Source organism: Rhea americana, unplaced genomic scaffold, assembly GCF_003343005.1.
Source record: "Rhea americana isolate MKP2758 unplaced genomic scaffold, rheAme1 scaffold_331, whole genome shotgun sequence".
NCBI lineage: Eukaryota > Metazoa > Chordata > Aves > Rheiformes > Rheidae > Rhea > Rhea americana.
This window is the reverse complement of record NW_028186459.1, coordinates 123,494-137,158: the sequence shown is the minus strand read 5'-3', so window position 1 is coordinate 137,158 and position 13,665 is coordinate 123,494. Positions and strand designations below refer to the sequence as shown.

Genomic DNA, 13,665 nt, shown 5'->3' with positions numbered 1-13,665 from the left:
CCCCCCCGGCTGTGGGGTCTCCTTCCCCCCTCCCCCCGGCGCGGGTGCCCCCTCCGTGTCGGCCCTTATCGAGCCCCAAGGTACCTGGAGAGCAAGCTGCTGCTCCTGCGCATCAGCTGCGACCGCCTGGAGGACATGGAGGCCCTGCCGCAGTCCTGGGAGAGGATCCTGGAGCGCCACAAGCCGGACGCGGTCCAAGGTAGCTGCAGGCCCCACTGCACGAGCGCTGGCTCTCCCTGCCCACGCCTCCCGCGCCTGCGCTGAGATCCTGTGTGTGACCTGGCTGGTACATGGAGTGGCATTGTTTTACTTGATCTGCCAAGATAATGTCAGGTTTTTTTATGGCTTTTAGAGATAAGTTAATTTTTTGTGGATATAGAGTACAAATAAAATGCACTAAACTTTTTTTTTTCCAGATGCACTTCTTAAGATTTCTCTCTTTCTCGACAATCAGTGAGAGTTGTGTTACTAACCAGGCTCCTGAGGGAGAACAGGATACAGTGATGCTGATCAGCTTCTGTAAGTGTCTAGCACGTGACTCTTCAGACRTATTCATGAAGAGGAAGAAGAGCTGGATAATCCTTCCTTATGCCTTTTGGAAGCTGAGTAAGCTGGATACTTGGCCTAGGAAATGCTTGGGCTGTCCAGAGAAGACAGCAGGTAGTGAGTTGTCATCTGCAGCTATAGAAACTGGCCTTTCTCTTGTGTACATTGGATATTTTGCATACTGAAAGAAATGTTGAGATTCATTAAGTTGCAAATAAATGTCATGTTCAGAAGTGTCCTGCAAATAAATAAATAAATAAATAAATAAATAATTGTAACATAATGGCCTGCACTTTGATATCATATTGAAGAGATCTTTAAGTACAGTCCTTGCCAATAAATAAAAGATGCTAATTCAGATCTTAAAAACTTTTTGTGCCTTATGCCTGTGAGCAGTGTGTTTTCTTTCATCGCATCTTCCACAGAGCCCTATAACTTCCCTCCCTCATCTGTGTGGTGAAGAGGAAAGCTAATTTGGTTTGAAAATGTGTTCATGGAGGTATACAGATAAAGCACAGATACCTGAATTCTGGCAAGGGCAGTTTTCGAGTGAGAAGAGTGTGCTTCRTAGCATTAGTAAGGGAAATTTTGTTACTATGCTGCCTTCAGAGCTGTAGCRTGATGTTTTCATGGCAATCCTAGATGAACTTAAAGATCTAATTYCTTCATATAAAGATGGAAGGACATAAACTGTTTGTAGTTGGTCAGAAGTTAGGTTCACTACCCCTGTCAAAATAAATGACGATTTATCAAACATCCTTACGTAAAGAGATGAATGTAAGGTTTTAACCTTCCTCGGGGGGGCAGTACAGCATTTCTTTTAAGTCATTGTTTCCAGGTGTCATTCATTTTTTAACCTATTATCGAGGAAAGYGGGTTGTGCAGTCAGAAAATGAGAAACAGTTACTGCACCTCTTTTTACAGCTTTCTCTTGTATCTCKCCCTGTACAGGGGCGAGTGCTATGGGAGATGTCAGTGTTTCAGATTCCCTTTTTATGTCACACGCATCTTATAAGCAAGTGTCCTGTAAATGTCCTGTCTTCGAGCACTGAGACAGTGTGGTGAAATTCACAGTAATTACTTCATTTTGCATCTTTCTGATAGCATCTGTCTGATACTGTAAGTATGATACAAAAAGTCTTAAGCACGGAGAATGAATTTGACCACCTGAGGGCACTGCTCTACCTGCAGAGAGACACGTTCAGGGGAGCCCTTGAGCACTGCTAGCTGTGCAGGGCTGGTGTTAGTAATGYTCCCTATCAGCTGACAGGTCTTTGTGGAACGGTCCTTCCTATGCAGTTTTAATTACAAAATAAAGTGATGTCATCCTCTTGGCTTTTGTATGGCTTCAAGGTGACAAGCTGATGGAATYGGCCTTTGCCAGAAGAAAGGCATTAAGCAGAAGGGAAGTGAGACAGCTTCTGCTTGGTACTTGCAGAGGACAGGTGTTCTAGGCTGTTGCTGGGCACAGAGGCTGGTGGAGATTTTCAGCTGGTTGGTGGCAGTGCTCTGCAGCTGTAAGTAGTTCCTATTTGTACTTGTGCTTTCCACACCACCTCAGTACCTTGGAGTGCTCGCTGGTGCTGATCGTGTCCTCCAGCCTGCTGTGAGAGCGGGACTCTCGTGACTAGACAAGTGGCTCCTGTTCTGTGTGTCCGCTATGAAGCTTGTGCACGTGTACAATGTAACTGTGTGCATCACAGTATGACTGTTCTGGAGCTTTACGTTTGGCCATTTCCTTCAAAGGGAAGTGAGAAAGGAAGTCCTCTTCCTACTTCAGTTTAAGATAAAGCAGATGATGTAGCGAAGATGCTGGTTTGGCAGATCTGCCAAGAATACAGTTTCTTTAGCAAATGTTTGTACAGCAGTCTCAATGCAGATACTTCGCATGCAAAGTGTTTCCTGTCCCTCTAGCGTGGCTCTTTCTCGCCTGTGACCTGATGTCACTGACTCATTCTGATAGAGTGCTTCTGATGCAGTGTGTTGCATCACAGATTCAGCTCAACGTAAGGCATTTATTTTTCTGTCCACAGCACTGCGAGTATTTTCATCTAGTTTCCTTTTCCAGGGCTTTGCCCCAAGGCACACACACCTCTCARTTTTAGGAATTCAATTTACACTTTTGTTGGATTATTTACATTCAAAATCAATTTGGCTCTATTGAGGTACCAGTCAGTGACATTCACTGGGTAAAATTTATTAGCTGTTGTCTGCTGTTCAACTTGTGTATCCTCCCAGGGGTGTTGCTGACTTCTAATTTTAAGGGAAGGACAAGTGTATGCTATGGGATGACAGAGATTGCAAGAGATTATGTAATTACCTTTTAGCTGTCAGTGTGACAGCTGATTGCAACTGTCTGCAGAGTCTGTCAATCCACCTGACAAATGGAAGTTAAATACTATGATACAGTAGAAAACAAGGATAATACCAGTGTCTTTCACTTGCCTGGCTGTCCCTAATTCTGATACAATTTTGAATCTGGGGCAGACATGCAGATATATTGCCTGTCAGGAACGTGCTGCCAAGCTATGTGATTTGCTGCTTTATGAGAAGCATTCTGGTGGGGAGGAGGAAACTTACTTCAGTTTTTGTATGTCTGTTGACATTCTTTTAGTATGTGCTGCTGCGTTTTTCTCCTTGCCTCTGTTCTGCACATCTGCGCCAGGAGCAGACAGGAGCAGGGGTGCTACWTGTTGCCTTAACACCATGTACAGCTGGAGGCAGTGTGTGTGGCTAATGCATACCGTTACTGGATTCATCACTACACTTAAACACTTAAGGTCCATCTTTGGTTTGCTGTCTAAAGGTTCTCTGAGCTTGTGACTGCCACCCATAAACACCTTATGTTTTTAAATAACAGAAGGACAGGCCACAGTCATCTCTTCTCACTACAAGCCTGTGCCAAATTGCCAGACAACAAATTAGACACTGTTAAGAGGAATGGTACCAAAATCTGTAAAGTGGTCTGAGGAACAGGTCTGAAATTCCATTAGAGATGTGCATACCATAGTATGCATTTGTTACTGTCATTCCTGAAGAGCAATGACATATTCTGAATTTAGTCCCTTTGCCTTATTTGGGCCTTTGGCTAAATCCTATGTTGCTACGCTTAAATGAACGTAGGGAATACAAAAACCCTCTCTCCTGTATGATGGCAGAATTTAAAGCCAGCCTTTTTCCTGAGGTCCATTTACTTACTTTGGACCTAATTTTCCTTCAGTGTACAGCCTCTCTCCAAAGTATAGGAAGGAATGACTTTGACTTGCCCTGTTCTGATAGGTCTTGATATCTATATACTGCAGATCTACTGCAACAAAGATCTAGTGCAACAAAACAGACACTCAGGAGCCAGAGAGCTGCAGAGAGAAAGCGGGGCAGCTAATGGCAAACATGCGTGTTTCCCCTGCCCCCCTTAACAGTGCTTATTGCTGGTTTCTTAAAATGTCATTTGGCAACAAGTGGCCAGCACCATTCTGGTTTTTGAGGGATGAGGGATGAGGGAGGACAGCAAGGCTAATAAAGAACAGCTGCATGGTCTTGTATTGATTATACATGGCATGAAGTGGATAAAGACAGATGGTTGTAGGRTAAGTTTTGGGGTGTCACTCTTGGYCAGGCCTTGAGGTATCATCCTATCATCAGTGAACAATAAATCGTGGTGTTCATGGAGGCAGAATAGTATTTAGTGATGCACAGACGATAGAGCCCTTCAACACCCCTCTCCTCTAGCGGCATGTCTTTAGTACAGCTGCATAAAGAACCAACAGCATCAGAGGGCAGGTTGAATTCAGCACCAAGCTTCTGAGACAGCTGAGTACCAGGAGCCTGTGAACAGTGTGCTAGTAATTGTCCTTCACTGTTGGAAACTATCTTACAGCTCAGAATAATGAATTGCTCTAGATTGATTTCGAGTGACATTTTCATGTCTGCCTGAGGTGGTTGTTTCTGTGACAGAAATAAGAGTGTAGGTGTCCTGAATGGTCCTCTAAAATGATATCATTTGAATATGTACTCCTGCTTCTTGTTTGCCATTTGCCTTATCCCTACATTTAGGTATGTACAAAAGAGAACAGTTTTCTAAAAGTACATTTCAGGTCTTTCTGAGATTTTTAATGGCAGGTTGGAATTTTGGAGGCTCTTCAGAACAGTTCAATGGTGGTCTTTCTGCTTCTACTGGAAGTTTGACTCTGATTTCTGCCTTTTAGGTTAACAATAGGTCTTCTAAAAGTGCTGAGAGAGCTTTCTGGATTATAGGTAGCCATGAACTGATTCTGAACTCTTACTAAAATGGGGTGAAGGGGGTGCTCACTGAATTTTTGGTATGCCTAATTACTTTGTACTGTTTATGGCTGATAGGACATGTCACCGATTGCATTTGTTTGCAGTGTTCTGGAAGGGCACAAATGAAGCTCCTTGTCAGAGTGCTTTAATTGGATGCAACTGTGGATTTTGTTCAATTTCGAGATCTGTACATTACAGCTCAGGAAGGCTGCCAAGATCCCCAGCTGTTAACAAGAATGTCGTTTCTTGTATGTGTGAGATTCTCTTCAGCCAGCAGTCTCTGGAGAATCTCTGCAGATTCAAAGGTTCCCACCACGAGGACATCACTTAGTTACACCAGAGTGGGTATTCATTCTTCAAGCATCTAACTCAAGAGCATGCAAGTGAGAAGGCCACACCTCCTCTTTGAATATTTGGGAGTCTGCACTGGTAAATTAGGTACCTGCAGTTAGACAGTGGAGACAGCACTTTGTGGTGCTGTCCTAGCTTATGTCACTGAGAAGCCAGGGCAGAGCGAACTGGACGCTGCTTCTCTCATACTAAGCTGTCTCTCACCCTGAAGGCCACTGGCTCACTCCAGAGCAGTCCCGGGAGCACAGAACCATTGCTGGGCCCATGCAGCCCTTGCATCTAGTCTGTGCCTGTAGTGTCGGTGATGTGTGCTTGCGCTGACATAGAGCAGAGGTATGTTAGCATGCAGACAAGTCCTCTTTCAGGGCTTGCAGAGAGSTCACAGGCATACTTCTTCACTCTTTCAGAGGAGCCATTTATCTCACTCCTTGTTTGTTTCTGTGTCTGAGTATTCCAAATTCGAGCTATGACATKGTCCACTACTAGCAAGCCATGCCTGTCTGCTGTCATCAGTAAAGGGTTTCTGTGTCTCTCTTGGTACTGAGACAGAGGAGGGAGATGAGTGAAAAAAATAAGCATTCATCTGTCAAGCAATGGGATACACTCTGGCTGCTTGGAGAAAACTGTATGTGAGGACCAGAGGTGGCTGATTCCAGCTTGTATGATACCTGCATGAGGTGGGCGGGGAACAGCAGAATCAAGGRCAGCACTAGCTCTGAGGCTAACTGATAAAATTTATCTAACTRTAAAAAATAATTCTGTTTGCTTTTATTTTTGGAACAAAGCTTTTAAAATATTCTTACATGGAGATCTGTTTTTTAGGAATGCAATAAACAAAGTTAGCAGCTGGAGCTACCTTGTTAGAGTAAAATTTTCAGGAAACACAAAGCCCATGCTCTGATTCTCAGCTTTACCTCCTGCTAACTTAATTTGAAAATGGTTATTCTTCATTTATAGAGAAAGAACAAACTAAAATCAGTTACTAAATTTAAATACCTACAAACATTTATAGAAACCATTTGAGTTTTATCTGGCTAGTTTTTTTTCATGTAGGGTGAAAGCCAGCRTCTAATGGAGTGATGTCTCTGCACAGTTGTGCTTTGGAAATAAGGAGTCGCAATGGGTAATTTTATTTTTGACACATTTACATCATCCTATTCTTCCATTCTACAGTTGGTATGGTTGTGTTGTCTGGCTGTCTTCTCCTGAGTCTGGCCAACTTGCCACCGTTATTGATAGTGAAAAACTCTCATGTATTATAACTTCCAGACTCTCTAGCCAGTAGTCACATTTAGTGTCTGAATGTCTTTGTATTTACCAGGTTCCCAAGATCTTTTCCYAGTGACGTACTGGAACCAAAATATATGGACTTGTAATGCCAGATTCAGAACTCCAGACTTTGAAAGAAACACAGAAGTTTTGCTCCAGTATAAGCTCTAGGTTTCAAACAGATTTCAGAGCTGAACTTACTACAAGGGTCCTAATTTAATAAAAGGCTRAAGAAATTGGCACCTGAATTTAAGTTTAAAGTTTAGTTGGAGGCAGAAATACATGATAAAAAAACTGTGTGAGTCATTTAATAAACCAAGCATGGGTTTCACAAGCCCCTGTGGTTTTCATGCTTATTCTCTGAGACTTTCATCTTGGCCTGAAGCAGAAGTCTTTTGTGATTTTGCAGGGCCCCAGAGGCTGCCTGAGTGCTTATCCACTCAGAAATAAAACAAACATTCTCCCATCTACATTAATTGAATGTGTAGCTCTCATTCCTAGCTTTCGGCTGCCTCTGCTTTAATGTTTTTCTAGCACTCTTGACTTTATCACAGCACTTGCCTTGTTGAGTTGTTGGTGAGCTCCAAGGGGAGCAAAATCTGCTAATCCTATAGATGTGAGTTGAATGGGAACACATCTGGGTGAGAAGCAGGGATTTGCTCTTCTGCATCGCAGAAGTACTCAGCACAGGGTCCATTGTCTGGCCTTGCAAAGAAGGGCACAATAGTTCTTTGGCCAGCTTTTTGCCACTATGGTTTATCCCATATTGCTACATCCAGCYCTTTCTATTCCAGCAGAYCCTCTATGACTATTCTGCAGCTCAYCACCTCAGCAGAATGCAGCCTGTTCTCATCTCACTTACTTCTTCTGCCAGTCCTGTGGAGGTTTTATTTCAATCCTCTCTTCCTGCTTTTCCCCTCAACCCTTTCACTCCTCCTCCCTCCTTCTGTGGAAACAAATCTACAGTAGGTGTCTCTTGAACTTGCCTGAACTCCTTGTCTTAAGCACCTTCCTGACTAATCCTTTCCAGATGTCCAGGAACTTTTGTGATTAGCAGTTCTGTTCAAGTTCCTCATTCATTCTCAGTCAGAGCAAAAATTGTATTTCCTAGTGTTATTTGAATAGCAAGGCTGGTCATGGCCTTCTGAAAAGCTATTGCCACCTCAAAACACAATGTTTTAGCTCTRCTACAGCCTTCAGCACCCAAATTGGAGATGAGGTTGAGCACAACAGACATCATAAGTAGTATAAAACCTTTCTCTTCCATGGCTTGCTATGCTTGGTAGCTTTTAATAAAGTTTTGAAAGCCCTCAGTATTGTAGCTGCGCCCAGCCAAGCAACAGGGGCACTGGTTTGTAATTTCCTGGATACAGAAGTGAGGAGAAATTAGGTGATCTGTTGGATGTTTCTCAGACAACAGGGAACCAGCAAAGGAAAGCAAGTTTCCCATCCTAACCTCTCATCTCCTTTCCAGAATAGTTTTGGTTTTGGTGAGGTGACGTCTACCTCAGATAGGTGGGTAAGATCAGATCAGTGGCTTTTGTTCGCAAGCTCTGGATGGCCCGTGCATCCTGTCTTTGTTGCCAACTATGTCAAGTTGGGTACAGCTTTGTGATTTGTACATAAAGGCTGCATTTGGTATGGGTCTGTTGGGGAAAGGGGCCGTCTTTCACCTCAAGGTCCATGTGGATAGTGATATCTGTGAGGTGGGAAGTAAAGACTAAGTTGGTTTATAATCCTGGAGACTGTCTCTTCAGCCCAGCCTCTACCTTGTCTTGAAGTCATGCCCTGCAGTTCTGCATGCGTATCCAACGATTTTTCATCTCTTTTCCATTGTAATGTGTGTGTAGCAAGGTTTGTGTTGTTTTTTTTTTGGATATTGGAAAGCTTTCAGTTGTTTAGTGGGGCTTGTGAAATTTCTGTCTTTTTCCTTCCATTTGCTCTTTCTTTGGGATTCACCTTGGAATATAATGTATTTATGTCAGAATGCTGATGGTAAGAAAGAGGGAGTTTCTGTAATTTCAGATCCTTATAATGAAACAATTTTGTGTCATCAGCAATCTGGAGTTTTGAAATGGGTAAATGCCTTTAAGACAAATCTGCTTTGGAGTTCTATGCCTCCTGTCAGCCCCACATCTCTCCATTGCCTTTTCACAAGCAGAATTTGCACAAACATTAAATAGATGTTAAATTCACAGCAAAGAATCTTTGTAAGATGTAGCATTCCTTCTTCCCCGTGCAGTGCCACAGCCTTCCTCCTTGGTGTGAGCTAATACAGGATGGCTCCTTGTTCTTTTTTTACACAGTCCAGACAGTMTCTAGGCCACCTGGGGAAGGGAAAATGAAGAATATCCAGTCGGTAAGTCTCCTAACCGTTGTGCTATGTGAGGAATGAATCCAAGAGCCTTTGCAGACTATTAATCTTTTCCAATCATAAGAAAGTGAACAATCTCTTCCTGCTCCCATAAATACTGCTCCTTCTCCTGCCCCCCACTGCCCTCAGTGTTTGAACTGTTCGCCAAGAGCTTTATTAAAAACTATAAGATGCTGTTTTGTTCCTAACTGAATCCCAAACAACTGTGTTAGGTGGAGAAGAAACATTTGGTGCAGTCAGCTTTAGAGCATATTTGTATGTAGTCCATCGCCACTTATCAGCCAGAGACTAGCTTCAGCTTTGTGCTAAGCGTAGTAGGGCTTTTCCTCTTTTCTCCTGAGATCAGGAGATGAATTCAAGCTGATCAAACATTATGGCCCTGTTTTAAAGACTGCCTTGGCAGTAACCGCTGGGAGTAATCCCTGTGACATACCTGGTGTGGTGTGAAGGATGCTGTCTTTCAGACCTCAGGGTAGTCTGATAACAACCTCATTCCTTCTTGACTCTACTGTGTGACCTGCTCTGTCACTGTGCTTCAAGGATAGTCCTGCTCTCTGGGAAGTGTCATTGGCTCCAAGAACACACTGCTGCACAGCAGCTAGGGCCTGATGATTTTCCTGTGCGATCCCTCTTTCCTGGCCTTGAAAGGTAAGATTTCTGAAGATGCCATGGACCTGCCACCTGCCCTCTCGACATAACACCAGGACAGCTGGCTGGTGCAACCTTTGTGTCGAGGCATGAAACGACAGGGGATGGGCACTGTGTCACCTCCAGCTTCTGATGTGCATGGCAAAACAGCAGTCGGTGCTGGAAAGCACTGACCAAAGCAGCTGTGGGTTTGCTTTACCCAGAGCACAGTGAGGACAGCGCTTGGGTGCCGCATGGAAGAGGCGCTCGGCGGCAGCGTGGAGGGCTGTGCGCACCAAGGTGGGCTGCCCGCCGCGCCAGGCGCCTCCCCGCCAGCTGCTGCGCATCACTTCCATTCCTTGGCCCTGCATGAAATCTGTCACAGTGTTATCCATTTCATTGCTCTCTGCTCCCTCAGTCTGAAATCCATCAACCAGTGCTAAGAAGAAAACATTCGAAAAAGAAGCCAAAGCAGAAGTCAGCAAAGCTGCTCCATCAACGGAATCCTGCCGGTTTGCTGTGCCCTGCTTCTTGGTTTGACTGAAAAGAAACCGATTCTGCATTATACACCCGAGGCAGTGGGAGAGAGGAGAGCAATGATCAGTTTTATTTCTTGTTTTCGCTGGCAGAGAACACTGCACCCTATTTTGGAAATGAAAGAGTGATTTCATTTTGGTAGAACAGGAATCCTGATTCTGGAATAAATCCTGCAATTTTTATTGCGTTGGATGTCTGAGAAAGCAAATACCGTCATTCATTTCTGAAACAACTAAGAGATTTGAACAGGGCTGATGGTGAAAGAAGAATAGAAAACCAGGGACTGACTAATCCAGAATTGTAAGGGATTCATTGATTTACACAGTTTAAACTAAAAGTGATCATTAGATCAGTTGGTCTGACTTTGCCCCCTGTCTGCTGCAGCAGTAGGTTATCTTCGTCGTTCAAAGACCAGACTTAATTTGCCATCTGTAAGTATTCTGTGCAAGAGGTAGTTGGCTCTTCTGTGGTGTGTTTCATGCTCAAGAGATCTTGAAACTCAAGAAACCTTGAAAAAYGAGACACTTCCCTGGGCATTTCTCAGTGGACACAGGACATAAAGAAATCACAACCTACACGTAATTCCCCTTGTGCTAAAATACAAGTCAGAGGTGCTGTTAGTGTGGATTTCACGACACGGAAAGGGATCAGCTAGGCTTAACCTGAATTCATTATTGTTTTTGTTCCTCGCCATACTTGATTTGAGTCTGTTTCTAACAAATGTGTGACATGAAGGTCACACCTGGCGGTGTATCTGCCCGAATGGTGGTGCACAGAGGAGTAAGAACCTGGAAAAAAGTCTAGAAATACTTGACTAGTGTCAAGAGTGAGAAAGGGGAAAAAATACTGAAGGCAGTGTCCTGAGTTGTCCAGGCCAGTGCTTTACACAGAGCTTTCCCTCTGTGTCATTATGCAAAACAAAGGAGAGTTCACCTGGTATGGCTCCGATTAGAATAGCTCCCTGTCTTGCTATACTTTTGATACTTCTTTACCAAAGCCATGGGAAAGAGAGTTCGAGCAGGTTGTGCAAGTGGAAAAGAGGCAGATGACGCTATAGAGTGGAGAACACGTTCTTGTTGCTTGCCCAAGGAGCACTTTTAAGCTTAATAAATATTATCCATGAGTCAGATGTCAGAATCAGGGGGGAGAGAAGTAAGGAATGGAAAAGTCCAGACATTTGTGCACAAAGGGAAAAGAATCTGAAGTAATTTGGAAGCCCAGAGGAGCCTGTGGTGATGTGTCAGGAGCAGAGAGGCTTGGAGGGCATCTACGACAGAGACAAAATAGTTCTGTAAACAAGGAACCTGAAAACGATTCATTGCTGCCATTTGTATGAGTCATGTCCGTTGTAGGCATGCCTTTAGGTGGACTGGGTCCCCTTGCCAGTGCTTGGGTTTGGTCAGACATTTCTCATTCCCAGCACACTGCGGTAAAGGGCTGCAGCGAGGAGAGCCCGGATCTCCCTGCCCTGAAGGTGCAGGGTAGGAGGCAATGCTGCTTGCAGCAATAAGGAGTCAATGATTTGGAAAAAAAACAGGCGCACTGGGGGAATAATCCAGACCAGCTTTTGCTAGACACGACTCCCCCAACTCTAAAAGGCTTTTTGGTCGAGTTTAATAAGATTAGTCTGTAATGCTTTGGAGACGTCAGTTTGCTGGCAGGTTTGTGTTCAGTAGTTTCTCGAGCGCCAGGGAATGCTATTGCTCATTTCATTGGCTTGCCTTGATTGCACTGAATCAGACCGTGGCTCTGCTTCTCAGTTAGCCGCATCTGCACAACAGTAACAAACTGAAGATTAGCAAGCGTGGAGAGGAGTGCAAGAAAGTTCACCCTCTTGGAAGAGAGTTCCCTGTGTCCCCCCACCCTGAAGGATTGGTGCCTTGGGAGCACTTGGGCTCTGCACCCAACCTGACTTCTATCCCAGCTAGCAATCCTGCAGATATCCAAGCCCCTCCTTATCGCTGCAGCAYGGAGCAATGACAGTATATTGCACAGCTTGTTCTGTTGCTGGGGAGCGTGTGTTCTCTAAAGCTCCAGTTTAGATCTGTGCTGACATTATTGGAGCTACTGGTAATAAAACATGTCACTACRAGGGCCAGGGCCACATCTGATCCTGTAAAGGGAAAGGGAAAAAACTACTCAAACCAAACACATATTGACAAGAAGGCTGGATTTCCAGGGACGTGAAGCAGTTAGTCCTGCTGCCGAGCCCTGCTGTGGCAGGGCGGAAAGGCACCTCCCGGAGTGGTAGCGTTTGCCCCATGGAAGGGACAAAGGGAGCACAGAGCTGAGCTTCCTGGTGCCACATCATCATGCAAGTGCTGAACACTCCCAGTGCAATGAACTACAAATAAGGTTGTTGATGCCTCTGCCATCCTGTCAGGGATTAGTACATGCTGGAGCAATTTGCCTGGGGATGAAACTTGGAAGAAAGGGCAATGCTGAGAAAATACGGTATTATTTATTATTGCCAGTTGCAAGGGAACAGCAGCAGCCTCCAAGCTTGTATAACTCTGGAACAAGACTATTATTAGAACAGAAAGTTAGCAAGCAATTAGCTAATTGCAATTCACATTGTCTGTTGGCAATTATAAGGAGAACAGTTATAAACTCCAACAGATGGAACTCAAATGGGTCTTTTCTTTCCCCCATCCCCACAGGGCACTTGCTACACTATAGGTTCTGATCATAGATTTGTGAAATGAGCCAGCTCTATGAGTAAACATGTTAAAGCGGTCCCTGCAAACAACTTTCCCCTGCTGACGAAATGATAAGCAGCCATCTTCGTGCGTCTGTGTTCCCAGACAACATCAGATCTGCCCAATACTCAGAAGCTATCATTAGGTAGAACTTGTCTTTTCTGGGAGTCTCATTTCCAGGAGATCCCAGAAGCCTGTACAAGGCAGCAGGTTAGATGCCAGAACTAGAGAAGCAAAGAGCTGTGAGAAGTTTGGTCTGTGCTCACACTGGGGCGGAAGGTAGCTAATTCAGTACAACAAAGTGACCCAAGTCAGATACAGATCTGTCTGATCAGTCTAACACATTACTGAATCTGAGGTCTTATTAAAGCTGGCCTAAGCCCAAACTGGACATTTTCAAGGCTGGGAAGTTCAACTAACAAGTGGTTTCATTCATTTACTCTGCTTTGGTGATMTTTCTTTATATAGTCCCTGAAAAAGGGGGAGCAAAGCAATCCAGCTAAAATATGTATTTCTTCTCATTTGTTTATGACTTTATACAACTTCAAATAATAACTTCTCTTCTTCCTCCAGCAGTGACATGAATCAGTAGTGCCTCCCTTAACCTGCTTTCTAAAACTTTTGAGATTATTTGAGGGATTTTCAGTCCACAGTGAGACTGAGTCACAAAAGGTATTTCTGCAAGGAAAGTGAGTAGAATTCAGCTTCTGTGTTCAAGCCACGGGAGATACCAGCAAGATAGTTCTCATGGGACAGAGATTATCTCATTGCTTTTGTTACAAATATCTGAGGAATGCAGGATGAATGATAGTAGTGAAACATGAAGCTTGGATTCTAGGGATAGTTTGATGCATGTTTTACATTTCTTCAAGCCAAAGGAGGATACAAATGCACTAACCTCCAGTGCTACCTTATTATCCCTCTCAATAAGTTTTGTACCTGATGAACAATATTTTAAAGTGATGCTTTAAATGTCTACAG

The 13,665-nt window shown here is 44.0% G+C and overlaps 1 long non-coding RNA gene across 1 annotated transcript; it reads left to right on the top strand.

Annotated features, from left to right (window-relative positions):
• The first annotated feature begins 105 nt into the window (after nucleotides 1-105).
• Nucleotides 106-915, top strand: LOC146592399 (uncharacterized). The gene is made up of 2 exons (XR_014896596.1): nucleotides 106-286; nucleotides 417-915. It is a non-coding gene; the product is annotated as an uncharacterized LOC146592399 (long non-coding RNA).
• Nucleotides 916-13,665: the final 12,750 nt, after the last annotated feature.